The sequence below is a fragment of the Sus scrofa genome, chromosome 9, assembly GCF_054392235.1.
Source record: "Sus scrofa isolate SSC_HxYL_T2T_F1_AM1 chromosome 9, Sscrofa_HxYL_maternal_Yorkshire_Landrace_v2.0, whole genome shotgun sequence".
NCBI lineage: Eukaryota > Metazoa > Chordata > Mammalia > Artiodactyla > Suidae > Sus > Sus scrofa.
In genome coordinates this window covers 132752135-132766569 of record NC_139391.1, presented here as the reverse complement: position 1 = coordinate 132766569, position 14435 = coordinate 132752135, and the positions used below count along the sequence as shown (strand labels likewise).

Here is a 14435-nt window from a genome sequence, read left to right as displayed (position 1 = left end):
TAAAATAAAAATAAAATAGATTTTAAGACTCTATCCAAGGGAAATAAACAAAGATGCGTACAAACATTTATTAAGAGGTCCTAAATGAAACACTATTTATAATAGTGTAAAACTTTAATTCACCTAAATATTCAACGATTTGTAATCAGCCAGTACATTTCCATAGACTAAAAATTACATCTTAGAACCACACTCTCTTTCTTATGGCTAGATTGTCATCACCTGTCCAGTGCCTGACACATAGTATTGACTCAGTAATATTTAAGATATGAATGAATATAAAATAATGTACAAGTATAACAACATCATGTTTTAACGGAAAATTGCCTGATTGAGGGGAAACACATCATGAAATAGCAGGAAGAGTGTGTTACATTAATTAAACAAGGAAGTCACTAGACTAAGGTGACTATAATTCCACTGCAGCCTACATTAGTAAACTGAAATCTAAGCCAGTAAATTCCTCAAAGTTACAAAATTAAAACCCATGGAGAGTCATTCATAAACAGCCGACTAGGATTTAAGCTGGAGCCCATCAATAAATATCTTACCTTGGTTCTGCTTTTTCTCTACAAAATTCACTCCTCCAGATTCTGTCAGTGAAGCACTTCTACTTGGGCACTGCCCCATGCCAATCAATTTTTGCTCAAATGAACTAAAAAATTTTCATATGCCTCAGCTGATCTTTTAACAGGTGTGAACATACCTTTGTAAGATCTACACGTGAGTATATGTGTAGAAGAATGTCTAGAAGTATAAACAGATGTATATGCATGAATTCCTTGTCTCTTTGCTGATGCGCACTAATAGTAACTCTTGATTGAATGAAAGACATATTCGAAGTTGTTACACCTTGCGGGGGACTATGTACAGCCTCCCTTTTCTTCTTCACAATTTTTTATTTAACAAGATTTAAACAGTAAGCATGAATTATCTTTGTAATAAACAAGAATATTATTAAACATAATTAGGCGGGGAAATACGAATTTTGGAACAAAAAGCAGCAAACATAGAAATCCCACAATCCAATAAAAAGTAATTTGCATCTTACTACCCTATTATGTTTTACATATTGCATTTAATAATAAAAAATATCACATGTTACAGAAAAATGGCAAGCTTAGCATTTGCACAGCTAATTACTGTTGCGTGGAGTCTAACATCTAGGTCACTTGGTTTCCAAGTAGTTCTTCCATTACACCCAATTATTTACAGTTCCAGAACACTAAAAAATAAGTACAATCTTCACTGTCAGGCAGTTCTTTACTTATAAGTAAAATAATTTGTTAATTATTTGATATTATCAGTAAACGCCAAAGTTCTAAGAAATACTACGTTTTCATGTGACGTAAATCATTTGGGGGGGTTTGTGAAATTCCTAAAGGTGTTATCAGAATTTGTGCATGCTAGAGAAGCATGTGTCATTATTCTAGGGTGGGGTCTACACCTTTCATAAGATTTATAAAAAGGCCTGTGACAAAAAAAAAAAAAAAAAAAAAAAAAAAAAAGTTGGGAATAACTAAATCCATACATTCTTCAAACAAGAGAAAGAAAAAAAAAAAAACTGATGGTAAATAAAGGGCATAGGAGAGGAAAAGGAACCACAGCTAATTCTGTCTTCCTCTTTTTTATTCCTGGAACATGTTATTTTAGTATGCAAATGATTGGGTTCTATGACTTTGCTTTCTAAGCAGAGACACTAGGAATGATACTGGTGGGGAAAAAATACAGGCCAAATTATCTCTGTGGGATGACCTTTGTCGGGTACTATTAGCAAGAAACTGATAAGTGTAAAATGCAACAAGAAGCATTTTCATATTTGCAAGTCACTTTTGAAATATTTTGCATTTATGTTTAACTGGGAAAAGCAAAAATATTAAATGGGTTTCTTCATTTCTCATCCCATCAATTGTGCTTCCCCTACAGGAAGTTTGTAAAGCTATTTTGAGCAAAAGCAGATTAAAGCCTTCTCTATACATTGCACAATTATTGCTTAATTTTAAATTAACTCTTCTTTTGCTCAATGAAAGAAGCGGAAAGCCTGTTTTTTTATCCCAATATCAAACTTGATTGGCAAGGTTCAGGGATCTCTGCAATACAATTTAAAAACTCTTAACAAGGTGTGTTTCACTACCATTCCCTGAAAATATCTCTTAGGCTACAATTCTAAATTTATGCAGCAAACAGAAACAAAACAGAACAGAAATACTCTCTAGGTAGGCAAATGTAACTTAGAATTATACCCATACGCACACAGGACAGTTCTAGTCCTTTCCATCCGCCTTAGCCAACAGATGTTTACCTCCTCAACCAAAATGAACAGCATTTCTTGTTCTAGTTTTTGAGGTAAACATCACTATTTTTAAGACTAAAATGATTACAAGTTATAGGAGACAAGATATGTTGTCACTACTATTTCAAATGCAAATGCCTTTTTTTTTTTTACAAACGCTTCTGTTACAAAATTATTAAAATAGTGTTCACACTGCAGAACTCAACTTTCTTACTTGAGCACATCTTTGCCAATACCTAGTTTGGAGCTCTGCTCTCCTGGCACATCAAATCATTTAGAAGGGCGAATCAGAAGACCAGTCATTGTACAACTAATTTTGTCAATATTGTCTTTTCAAATCACACGGCCACACATCAAATACCCAGGAATGCTTCGCCGAAGTAACCAAAATTACTGTTTCTTAATTACAACTTCAAAGAGTCCATGCATTCCTTCGCTCAAGATCCTCGGGGCTGTCAAACAGCGCGCTGCTGCTCGAGTATGGGGACTGGCAGCCACGGGGTGGCATCACGTGGAGCGAGGGCTAAGGAGAGCCACCTCACTGCCTTTCTGAAAGTTCGCTTTCTTTCCGGCGCTAAGTGAAGCAAACTCTTACCGTCCGACTCCACAGTGCATTTAGACCCCGGAAAGCAAAGTGGCATTTGTTAGAAGGAAATTAGGGCCCCCGATCTGTGTCTGATTTCAAAAGGAGGAGGACGCGCAGACTTTTTAAAGCGGTGAGTCCTAGGCATCCCTCCATCCTTTCCTCCTTTCAGGCAAGGGACAAACTAAGAGCTAGGGAGGGTGGGAGAGGGGAGTGGAGCGGGGGGAAGAGTAAATATATTGCTTACAGTTCCCAGAGTTACTGAGATTCTTCAGGCTCCTTTACGCCTCTAGCTTTCTGTCAGGATCCTTTCTCAGCCGGGGATCACAGAGAAGTTCAAGGCTTTGCCTTGGTGGGAGGGGCTAAACTGTGGGCTGGTTTCCTTTAGTCTTTGCAGTTGTGTTAAGGTGGAATTAAAGAGGAAGGGAGAAACGCGCTTCTCAGAGCAGTTAATGTCTTAAATATAAATGTTTATCTATCAGAACTAGGGGTTTGGAGTCAGAAAACATGCTTAAATCATCTATACGTTAACCAGTCCTAAATCACATGGATGCCTGTGTGTCTGAAAGTACTTCTTTTCCTTAAGTAGTTCCTGCTTCTTCCTTTTTTTTTTTTCCAAACAAGTAAGACCCAATTGAAAAGAGGAATAACCCAGAGTATTTCTGCCTCTGTAAAAAGGCAAGGTTTATAATAAGCCCAAAATATAGACTATGTGCACTTTGAAGATGAACTATATGAGACCACTTTAAAAATTAAATCCATTTAAATAGTTCCTACCCAAACTCAAAACATTTGTGTTAATAACCACGTGTTTGTAAATTTAAGATTAAAGGCATACCAGAGGATATAATCCATATGTTGAGATTTAGGGGAATAAATCAAATCAGGTTGTTACAAATGTGCCAAGTAAATTCCAGTAACTGATTTCACTGTAACAAAGAAGATATATTGTTTAAATTTATTCAAATTCCACAAGAATCAATTAGTGTCATTAAAGACTGACATTCATTTAGCATAGCTTGTCTTTCAAACACAGGTTCTTCTATTTTTGCCTTTAGTCAAATACCGAGCACACTTTCCCTAGCTCTCATAATATTTTCAAAGAATATAATTTCTGCAGGCTCCCTCATCAAATCTTCTGGATTTTATGTTTTCCGTAGCCCAAGATTTAACTCCTTTTTGTCTTCATTTTCTCCCATAAATTCAACCTGTTATATTATAAATCTCTTCTTCCTAAAAAAAGTCTGTAGTAGCTCATGACGTCAAGAACTTTTTCTTTCCAAAGAAGATCCTAAATTTTTTGAAAAATGAAGTGCTAAGTAGAAGAGCAGAGAACACACCATTAATTTTTTTTTTTTAACCTTTTTCTCCAGGTAAAGAAAGAATATGTTTTGCAGGACAGAGTCATCCCAAGACTCTGATGAAGAAAGGCTCCTTTGAAAAGTGGCTTCACAGTGCTTGGGTCAATTTGATAATAAAAGTTGTAGCTCTTGATATTTGGGGAAGATACCCAGCAGTGACAAGAAAACTTGAGGGGAGTTCCCGTTGTGGTGCAGCGGAAACGAATCCAACTAGTAACCATGAGGTTGCAGGTTCGATCCCTGGCCTTGCTCAGTGGGTTAAGGATCCAGCATTGCTGTGAGCTGTGGTGTAGGTCACAGACACGGCTCAGATCCCGTGTTGCTATGGCTGTGGTGTAGAAAAAAGAAAGACAATTTTTTGATTAAATGCTTTTAAAGAGAATTTCAGTATATGTGATGGCTAGAGTTAAAACATATGGGAAGATGTTTGCTTCTTTCTTCCTTCTAGCCTTATTAAATCAGGCTGACTTATCTCCATCCGTATAGTGTAAAAGCTACTGCAGGTATGTCTCTCCAGCTCTCTGGAATGGATGCTGACTGCCTCTCCTTTGCAACGTTCTGTGGTTCTACGGCCTCTATGCCCACATTTGGTTCAGTTTGGCTCCTTACTCATGATCTCATTGTTCCCATTGACCCCCCCAGATGATCAAACAACTGTCTTCACATTGTCCTAATTCCTCCAAAAATGTTTCCAACATTTGCCTACTAATTCTAAGAATCTCTCCACTAGGTAAGAGAGTCTCTGCTTTCATAGCCTACCTCAGTCTGTAGGATCAATTAGATCTAAAGACCCCTCTTTTCTAGCCCTGTCCATCAAAATCTCTTAGGAGAATGAATACAGGTGGGACCCATCTAATACTGAGCAATAGTATATGTAGCAGCCTTTTTAAAATCCAGTTCTACCTTGTGCATTATTGCGAGTCGATACGTTTCAGACTTTGTGCCATTAATTATCAACATTTTAAAAAATTAGACTGAGAATAGTAAGCTAATTTTAGCACTGGAAAGTAAACAAAAGGAACAGACTCAAAACTAGCCAAATTAACAAGGAAGTACCTACTTGTTAAAACCCATGGCTTAAAAAGCAGAAAAGTAAAACCTGGTTTTTTTTAATGATTGATTTTTCTCTTTCTTTGCTCTTTCCACCACTTCCACTTCACCTATCTTGTATTTTAACCAGTTGAAAGTGATTTGTCCCCTATAAACTTGAACATGAGGATTGAGATACTATTTGATGATTAATTTGGTACATCCAGGGAAAATGGTTAGCCAGCATGGGATACTCAGAGATGAACAGGGAAATCCAATCAAGATTGCAGATAGAAACAGGGAAGATTCTCAGGGGTCACTAATTAACCAATTCACATATATTAATACATTCCTCTTGTCCACTGCTTTGCTTGAGTGTTCTGTCCATAATGCAGCTATATTGGTATTTGTACTATTTAACTGTCTGTGAATATAATTAATATGTCATTCCTCTCTTTATGTATTAACAAAAGCAAGTTAATAAGACTCAAATCAAAGAAAATGAAAATAATTCTCACTTGTGAGTTGTTTGACAATCAGCTAATTAACCACAATCATTCCAACTACCACAGAGACTAATCTCCTGGCACACCTTTCCCTTAAATTCTACTAAAATAATCCTGCTTACTCTGCAAGGCTTAGCTCAATTACACCTCATCTGGAAAAGATGTAACTTACCCACTCCTTTTTCCAGCTGAATTCATCTTTCCATTTGAGTAAAAACATTTATTAGGGCACTGATTAATTTGTGTTAAACATGGCCATACAAGGAAAAATGTTTTATGCTTCCAGCTGGTAGGAAACAAGCCTTTTTCATTTTGATAAATCCTCTTCCCAAAGTCTATAGCATTTTAGGAGCTCAAAGGATGTTTGTTGAATTTATCATCCATGATATTGGGCTCAAGGATGTCTTAAACCCGACCTCCAAATAGCAGTCTACTTGCCACTGCCATTTTCACTGTTACTAAAGAAGAGAAAATTTAATTTTTTAACACACACACTAATAAAATTCCTGGAAATATGAAGCTAATCAGAGATACAGGTGAAGTGGACCCTAGTTAAAATTATGTACAATTAATTTAAAAATTAGATGCAGTGGAGTTCCCATTGTGGCACAGTGGAAACAAATCCGATTATTATCTATGTGGGAACTCAGTAGGTTAAGACCCCGACATAGTATCTGTGAGGATGTGGGTTTGATCCCTGGCTTTGCTCAGTGGGTTAAGATCTGGCATTGCTACAAGCTATGGCATAGGTCACAGATGCTGCTCAGATCCAGAGTTACCTTGGCTGTGGTGTAGGCTGACAGCTGCAGCTCTGACGCGACCCCTGGCCCAGGAACTTCCATAAGCTGCAGGTGCAGCTGTAAAAAGAAAAACATAAAAAATAAAATACAAATTTAGATGTTGTTATGAACACAAATCTAAGGAGAAAGCATTTATAAACAATAAGAATTCTTTTAATAGCTAAATATCTACTAGTAATCATTTGTACTTTTATTGTGCATTTACTATACCCATATATTTGTATCACTATTCTGACTTGAAAAATGGAAGCAATAATTTTCTCTTAATTATCTTTTTTTAATTGAGCATGTCAGGATGATTATTACTAGCTTATTAAACTTTTCCCTCCTAAATGTCTTTTAAATCTATTAAGAGGACTATACCAGATAAAGCACTAATAATATCACTGATACTCCTTGCTTAGAACCTATATCGGGCCACATACTTAGTGTTATCACTACATTTCCAGTAACATTTATCACTATATTCATGAACTTAAGCATTCTGATCTTTATTTAGACCCCTAAGCACACAAAATTAGTAGTGAAGCCAGGATTTCAATCCAAGTCGCTTTGACTCCAAGGCCCAGAATTTTTCTAGGATATCATAACCATCCCTTACAGCAAGTTTTGTTTGACCATCTCTTCAGCCTGTCCCAAGTTAGCCGAATCCCTTACTGCTGTACATCAGCAGTAGTGGAGCCACGGGTGGAAAATGGAACCCCTAAGCGCCCAGGCTTGGAACCTGCCACCAATCTCTTCCTTATCAGCAACGGTCACAGTCTTGCCGCTCCTCCCCATCTCAACTCCTTCATTCATCTTCTTGTTTCTACATTCAGCATTTTTCTTACCGCTACACTGTTTAAATTTGATGGTCAAAATATTGATTGGTACCCTTGCATTACTATTACTCACATACACTGCCATGCATCATTGATGGTCAAAATATTGATTGGTACCCTTGCATTACTATTACTCACATACACTGCCATGCATCATTGCATCATTCCTGCCTCTCTTTCCCCTGTTAAAATATCTTAGGCTTCATTCCTAGATAAACTGTCCCACAATTCAAGTCAAATCATTCCACTGCTAAACTCATACTGTGAAGTTTTCTCCACTGTCTATTGACCCATTATACTATATCTTTTAAAAATGCTTTTTTTTTTTTTTTTTGGAGTTTCCGTCGTGGTGCAGTGGTTAACGAGTCCGACTAGGAACCATGAGGTTGCGGGTTCGATCCCTGGCCTCGCTCAGTGGGTTAAGGATCTGGTGTTGCAGTGAGCTGTGGTGTAGGTTGCAGATGAGGCTCGGATCCTGTGTTGCTGGGGCTCTGGTGTAGGCTGGCAGCTACAGCTCCGAATGGACCTCTGGCCTAGGAACCTCCATATGCTGCAGGTGCGGCCCTAAAAAAAGACAAAAAAAAAAAACCAAAAAACACTTTTTTTTTTCTGCAGAAAAAGCAGAAGAGAAAATTAAATCAAGCTCCCTTCATATTTTAATTTATTATTTTTTATTTTTTTGTCTTTTTTGCTATTTCTTGGGCCGCTCCCTTGGCATATGGAGGTTCCCAGGCTAGGGGTGGAATCGGAGCTGTAGCCACTGGCCTACCCCAGAGCCACAGCAACGCAGGATCCGAGCTGCGTCTGCAACCTACACCACAGCTCACGGCAACGCCGGATCCTTAACCCACTGAGCAAGGGCAAGGACCGAACCCGCAACCTCATGGTTCCTAGTCGGATTCGTTAACCACTGCGCCACTACGGGAACTCCACTTCATATTTTTAAAAAATTTTGACTACAGACATACCATGTTCAGGAAATTTTAACAAAACCATGTTGTCCTAATTCATCTTACCTACATGTGGCAATAACGCACAATCTGCTTTCTGAGCTCCAAGATCCCTCTAAATTTGGTAAAGCAAGTGCATGTCTAATTTCAGCAATTCTGTCCGAATGGGCACCATCCCAAACACACAGCTCAGAAACTCATGTGCAGGCACTTGATAGGGTTTTAAAAATTCTTGTGCCCTTGGAATTTAAATGTACTGACAACCATGCAAGAGGCTAAACTTGTGCCTTTTGCTTTGAAGACAATCCTGAGTAGGAAGAATTGCAATTAAGAGAATGTCCAGAGTTCCTCAAGCAACTGAGCTCTGACGATGCCAGTAGACAGTTTCCATTAAAGAACTAAGATAAGAGCATTCCTATATTTATGTGTATATAACCTGTGACTAAGCCCTTCTAAGCTCTATGCTATTTAATGTTTCAAATACATTGTCGAGACCAATACCTTCTCTTTGGAAACATCTGGTTTCCTTCCTTCCCTATATGTATGTCATCTTTCTCTAACTGGAAACATAACAAAGACAGACGACTCTTAATCCTCACCCAAATAACCAAGATACAGAAAGCAGTGTGTGCATTATGGACACGGGTAGATAAAATGAATTAGGAAAACTTAGTTTTGTCAAAAGTTCCTGAACGTGGTGTGTCTTCGTTACATTTATAACCTAGCCTTAAATCCCCGTTTGTCCCAAATTTGTTTCTTAGGATGGAGTAATATTTGAAAATTTATAACTACAGTAACAAAAATAATCCAAAAATTGCTATTTAAAAAAATCCCCCCAAATCTAATTTATTCCCACTTCACAAAATATTATAACTCTTTTCTACGTATAGAGAGGACCATTAAGAAAAACATCACTGACTCAATAAATTTAAATATTTCCTAATTAATACCTTCCTGAGGTATTTTTACTTTCCTGAAAAACAGCAGACTAGTCCAAGAACTGAATTAAAAATAAAACACTAGACTAATATCCTAAACAGTTTTGTGCCCAATATTGCTTATAACTAGCTGCATTTAAAGAAAGCACTGCAAGATCGGATAATATATTTGATTTATCACTAAAAAAGGAAGAAAGAAGAAGGTATGACTATTTTGCTATAAATAATAGTTCTAGAAAAACAATCTTCCTTTCATTTGGTTCTCTAGATGTTGCTATTTTCTTTAACAGTCATTTTGCTCTTTGTAGTAAAAGCATGGCTTAAGCTATATATGGCCATATTTTGGAGTGTTCCACTAACCCTTATACAGCATTCTCTTTGCATTTAATATATGTTAATAAACAGCATCCATTCACCCAATAAATAGGATTCACTCCTTCGATCACTCATTCACAATGATTTTTAAATATTTATGCATTTAAAGGACATTATTTTTTAAAATTGTTTTGCTTTTTTAGGGCTGCACCCAAGGCACGTGGAAGTTCCCAGGCTAGGGGTCAAATCAGAGCTACAGCTGCCAGCCTATGCCACAGCCACAGCAACTCAGGATCCCTGACCCACTGAGTGAGGCCAGGGATCAAACCCACATCCACATAGATAATAATCGGATTTGTTTCCACTGTGCCACAACGGGAACTCCTAAAGGACACTTGTAAAATTTTTTATAATATACTTAGGCAAAAATTCAATTCAGGAAGCACAAGCTACTACGGATAGGACCACTGATCAAGTCACTTCCTCCCTTTAAAGTAAGAAGCTTTTATGCTGCTTCAGTGCCCAAGACTGGTTTCTGAAAACTCCTAAAAACATCATCCAACTTTACCAAGGGCTCCATATGGCCATTCCTCAGAAGTCTTGCTTATTTATCATATGCCTAGCATGTTGTTAGGCATCGGAGAGAGAGTGAGAGAGCAAAGGGTAGACAAGGTCCATTTATCATGACGCTTATATCCTAATGCACAGGGGAGGCAAAGAATCAGATTAACAAAATACCAACTTTAAAAACAAACAAAAAAAAACAAGCAATATGCCAAGGAAAGGCCTCTCTAAGGATCCAAAATTTTGACTGAAAAATAAGAATAGGCCAACCAGCCATGGAACTGAGTGTGGGAGGAATGTTCCAGAAAGAAGAACCAGCAAGTACAAGCACAGAAACCTGTACTGACAGCTGAAAAAGGAGATAGCGCTAACTGAAAGCCATTACAAGCGTCTTGAGCAGGAAGTACTAGGATGACAAAGAAACAGGGAAGCACCAAATCAAATCTGAAGTCCAAACTGGGCCATGAGACTAGGATTGGATGTTGGTGGGTAGCTGTGATCCATTTGAGCAGCAAAGGCAAAGGCAGGAATTAATGGCTGGGAGGACATGCAAAGGCAGTTCCAGGAGACGAGAAGAGTTTGTGGGCAGAGAATGGAGAGCTAAGTTCAGACATGTACACTGAGATTAGACTTTAAAAATTACTGCAAAACAAATGAAAGAATTTAGATGTTTTCCTGTGGTGGAAAAGAAACTTCCCAGCTATTACCCAAGGGGAAAAGGAGGAGGAGAGAAATTAGGAGTTGGGGATTAACATACACACATTACTATACATAAAACAGGCAGCCGCCAAGGACCTACTGTATAGCACAGGGAACTCTACTCAATATTTTATAATAACCTATAAGGGAAAAGTATCTGAAAAAGAATATGTGTGTGTATGTGTATATATAAAAGAATCTGTAAAAGAATATAGATACAGGTGTATTCAGTTATATAGTATATATAACCTATATGTATTCAGTTGTATATACACATAAAATTGAATCAAAGGAGTTCCAGTCATGACTCAGCAGTTAACAAATCTGACTAGCACCCATAAGGATATAGGTTTGGTCCCTGGCCTCACCTACTGGGTTAAGGCTCCAGCATCGCGGTGAGCTGTGGTGTAGGTCACAGACCTGGCTCGGATCCCTTATTGCTGTTGGCTGTGGTGTAGGCCGGCAGCTGTAGCTCCAATTCTACCCCTAGCTTGGGAACCTCCATATGCCTCAGGTGCAGCCCTAAAAAACAAAACAAAACAAAACCAAAAAAAAAAAGAATTGATTTGCTGTATACCTGAAACTAACACAACATTGTAAATCAACTATATATCAATAAAAAAAATAAAATAAGAGAATAAATTCGATAGCAGCTTTGAAAAAAAAGAAAGAAATAAAGAAAAACAAAGTTCCCAGCTATCAAAGACAGTAGTTGCACTATTTTGTCTTGACTTTGGTAACTGATTGTTGGCGATAGGTGTCGGTTTCTTGGCTCTTAGAAATCTGGTACTTAGGAAGATAGTAAGATAGAGGGAAGAATGGAGAACAGTGATGTGGGGAGGGGGAAAACCAGAGGGATTACCGAGTCCAGAAGGAATGGTGAATTCCCTCTAGGGGAGGAGGGCTATCAAGATAGGAAAGACGGGAGTTTCCTTCGTGGTACAGTGGTTAACAAGTCCGACTAGGAACCATGAGGTTGCGGGTTCAATCCCTGGCCATGTTCAGTGGGTTAAGGATCCAGTGTTGGCATTGCCGTGAGCTGCGGTGTAGGCTCCGATTAGACCCCCAGCCTGGGAACCTCCATATGCTGCAGGTAGTGGCCCTAGAAAAGGCAAACAAACAAACAAACAAACAAAAAAGATAGGAAAGAGGAATTGGAAGGTTGAGACAATTTGACAAAACTCAGCTACAGGAGTAAATCAAACCACAAAGTATGAGAAGATAATCTGTATAAGACTGATGATTCAGAGATTCAGTTTGGAGGCATGGTATATATTTAATAACGGCTTTAAATTTTCATATTTAATCTTCAAATTACTGCTTACCTCATATATTTATGTCTGAACAAGTAAATCAGTTTATTCTTAATTGGGATCAGTTTTGCCATCTGAAAGTTGTGAAAAACAATTTGTGGGGGGAAAAAAGGAGATTTGGAATTATAGAATGTGTCCTCTGCTTTTAGTCCTTGGAGAGGCAGATGTGATTACTTAAAGAAACTCTCCCCTGTGGCCTGGAACCGTGTGTAACCCCTGGGATTAACTGGGGTCCTGGCAGCTTTGCCCCAGCCTGCATCGTTATCATCCTACTGGAAGAACAGAAAACCATGGACTCTTGCAAAGTAGAGTCAAAGTTTAAACTAAACCTTTGAACTCAAATTACATATCTCTTTCTATAGCCATTTCCCAATGTCTATTCACAGATAAATTAATTGAGCCTTAGAATTCAAAGATAAAGCTCTGAAATAAAAAGAAAATGAGAAAGTTTAGAGTGTTTGCACAAGCATGCTTTGTTTTGTTCTCTGATAGCTGTGGGGTTTTTTTAATTTATATTAGTGAAGTAACAGGTTCATTGTTGAACATTTTGAAAATACACGTCTCATCCTTTTGTGTTTAGTTTTCAGAGCTCTGGATATTTTTTTCTTCTCTATTCTAAATCATGGTTTTGTATTCCGTTGATAAAGAATCTTTTAAGAAGTATAACCACTACAAAGCATGGAGAAGATTACTCCCCTGGACTGCCCACTTTCCTCCATGCCTTTTCCCAGTTATGTTTGCAAAGCCCAAATTCTTACAGAGAATTATGAAAGGAAGCAAACACAGAGAAAAGGTGGAAGATAACTTGTATAAAACTGTTGATTCAGAGACTTTATTTAAAATTAAGGACTTTCGTGCCTTATACATAGTAAGTAATACATATTGCTGCATAGTAGTACCTAAGTAATATATAGATAAATAATAAACTTACATTTAATAGTGTATATTTAATTTAATCTTTAAATTACCACTTACGTCATGCATTAATATCTCAAGAAGAGAGTGAGTTTATTCTAAGTGGGAAATAGTTTTGCCATGTGAAGATAAGAAAACAATTTGAGGAGGAATGAAGAGATTTGGGATTACAAAATGCAAAATGCCCAGGGCAACAATGGATTAAATCGGCAGGAGTTCACAGGATTCACACAGAAGCAAGAGAACAGTCCTTGGATTTAAAGGCATGATGTGGGGTTTCCTATCATGGCTCAGTGGTAACAAATCCAATTAGTATCCATAAGGACCTGGGTTTGATCTCTGGCCTTGCTCAGTAGGTTAAGGATCTGGCATTGCTGTGGCTGTGATGTAAGCCAGCAGCTGCAGCTCTGATTTGACCCCTAGCCTGGGAACTACCATATGCTGTAGGTGCGGCCTTAAAAGGAAAGGAAAAAAAAAAAAAAAAAGCATGGTATGGCTTTGTCATGGGCTTATCAGGAATAACAGGCAGCATACACTAAAACCTGAAGATTCTATTTAAATGTTTAGAACTTTAGAAGACCCACACATCACTTACATAAACTTGGAGAATTTTAAGAGGAAAGAAGTTCCAGTAATACTTGAAATTAAAAGCCCTAGCCAGATGAGAATGAGGAGCACTTTAATTTTGACTTGGAAAATAAAAGAGGAGTTCCTGGTGGCCTAGCAGGTTAAAGATCTGGTGTCGTCACTGCTGTGGTGTGGGTTTGATTCTTGGCCCTGGTACTTCTGCATACTGCAGGCACAGCTCCCAAAATAAATAAAAGAAATGTGACATTTCTTACAGCCTGTCTTACAGAAGGCATAGCCTTTGGCCTACGTATATCGAAGAGAATAAAAATCACACATTCCACCACCCAGACATAACAATGGTTAACATTTGTTGTATATCATTTGTCCTTTTAATTCTATGCATGTCCATATGATTCTTCATGTCAGTACACTGTATACATTGTTTTATTTCTACTTTTCCTTATCCTATCCACTGCATGTCTGAAATATCTTCCCATGTCAATAAAATTTTTAATGGTTTTGTAACATGACAATATATGGGTACATGGTAATTTATGAAAGGATAACTTAAGACATTATGCTATTTCCAGCTTCTTCACTAGTATAAATGAAACTTTGATAAACATTTTTGTAACTAAGTCTCAATTCGAATGCACAGTTCATTGAAGAGGCAAGTCTTGATTTGAGACGCAGTGGGAAAGTTGACATTTGTATGTTGCCTGGATGGCCAGCATCCTGGACATTCAAAGGGATATAGGTAGAAAGCAAGGCTTGGATA

General features: G+C 37.8%; 1 protein-coding gene across 42 annotated transcripts in view; it reads right to left on the bottom strand.

Annotated features, from left to right (window-relative positions):
* PLA2G4A (phospholipase A2 group IVA) overlaps window positions 1-14435 on the bottom strand; it is a 369657-nt gene that overhangs the window by 159233 nt on the left and 195989 nt on the right. For 3 of the 42 annotated variants that reach the window (XM_084978012.1, XM_003130393.6, XM_005667845.4), the window contains exon 1: window positions 3124-3214. The exons of 38 other annotated variants lie outside the window; for them this stretch is intronic. The gene's annotated coding sequence lies outside the window, so the exon portion shown is untranslated. Of the gene's footprint in view, window positions 1-551; window positions 748-3123; window positions 3215-14435 lie in introns of those variants that run through there. One more of the 42 variants, XM_084978016.1, reaches the window with a different exon arrangement.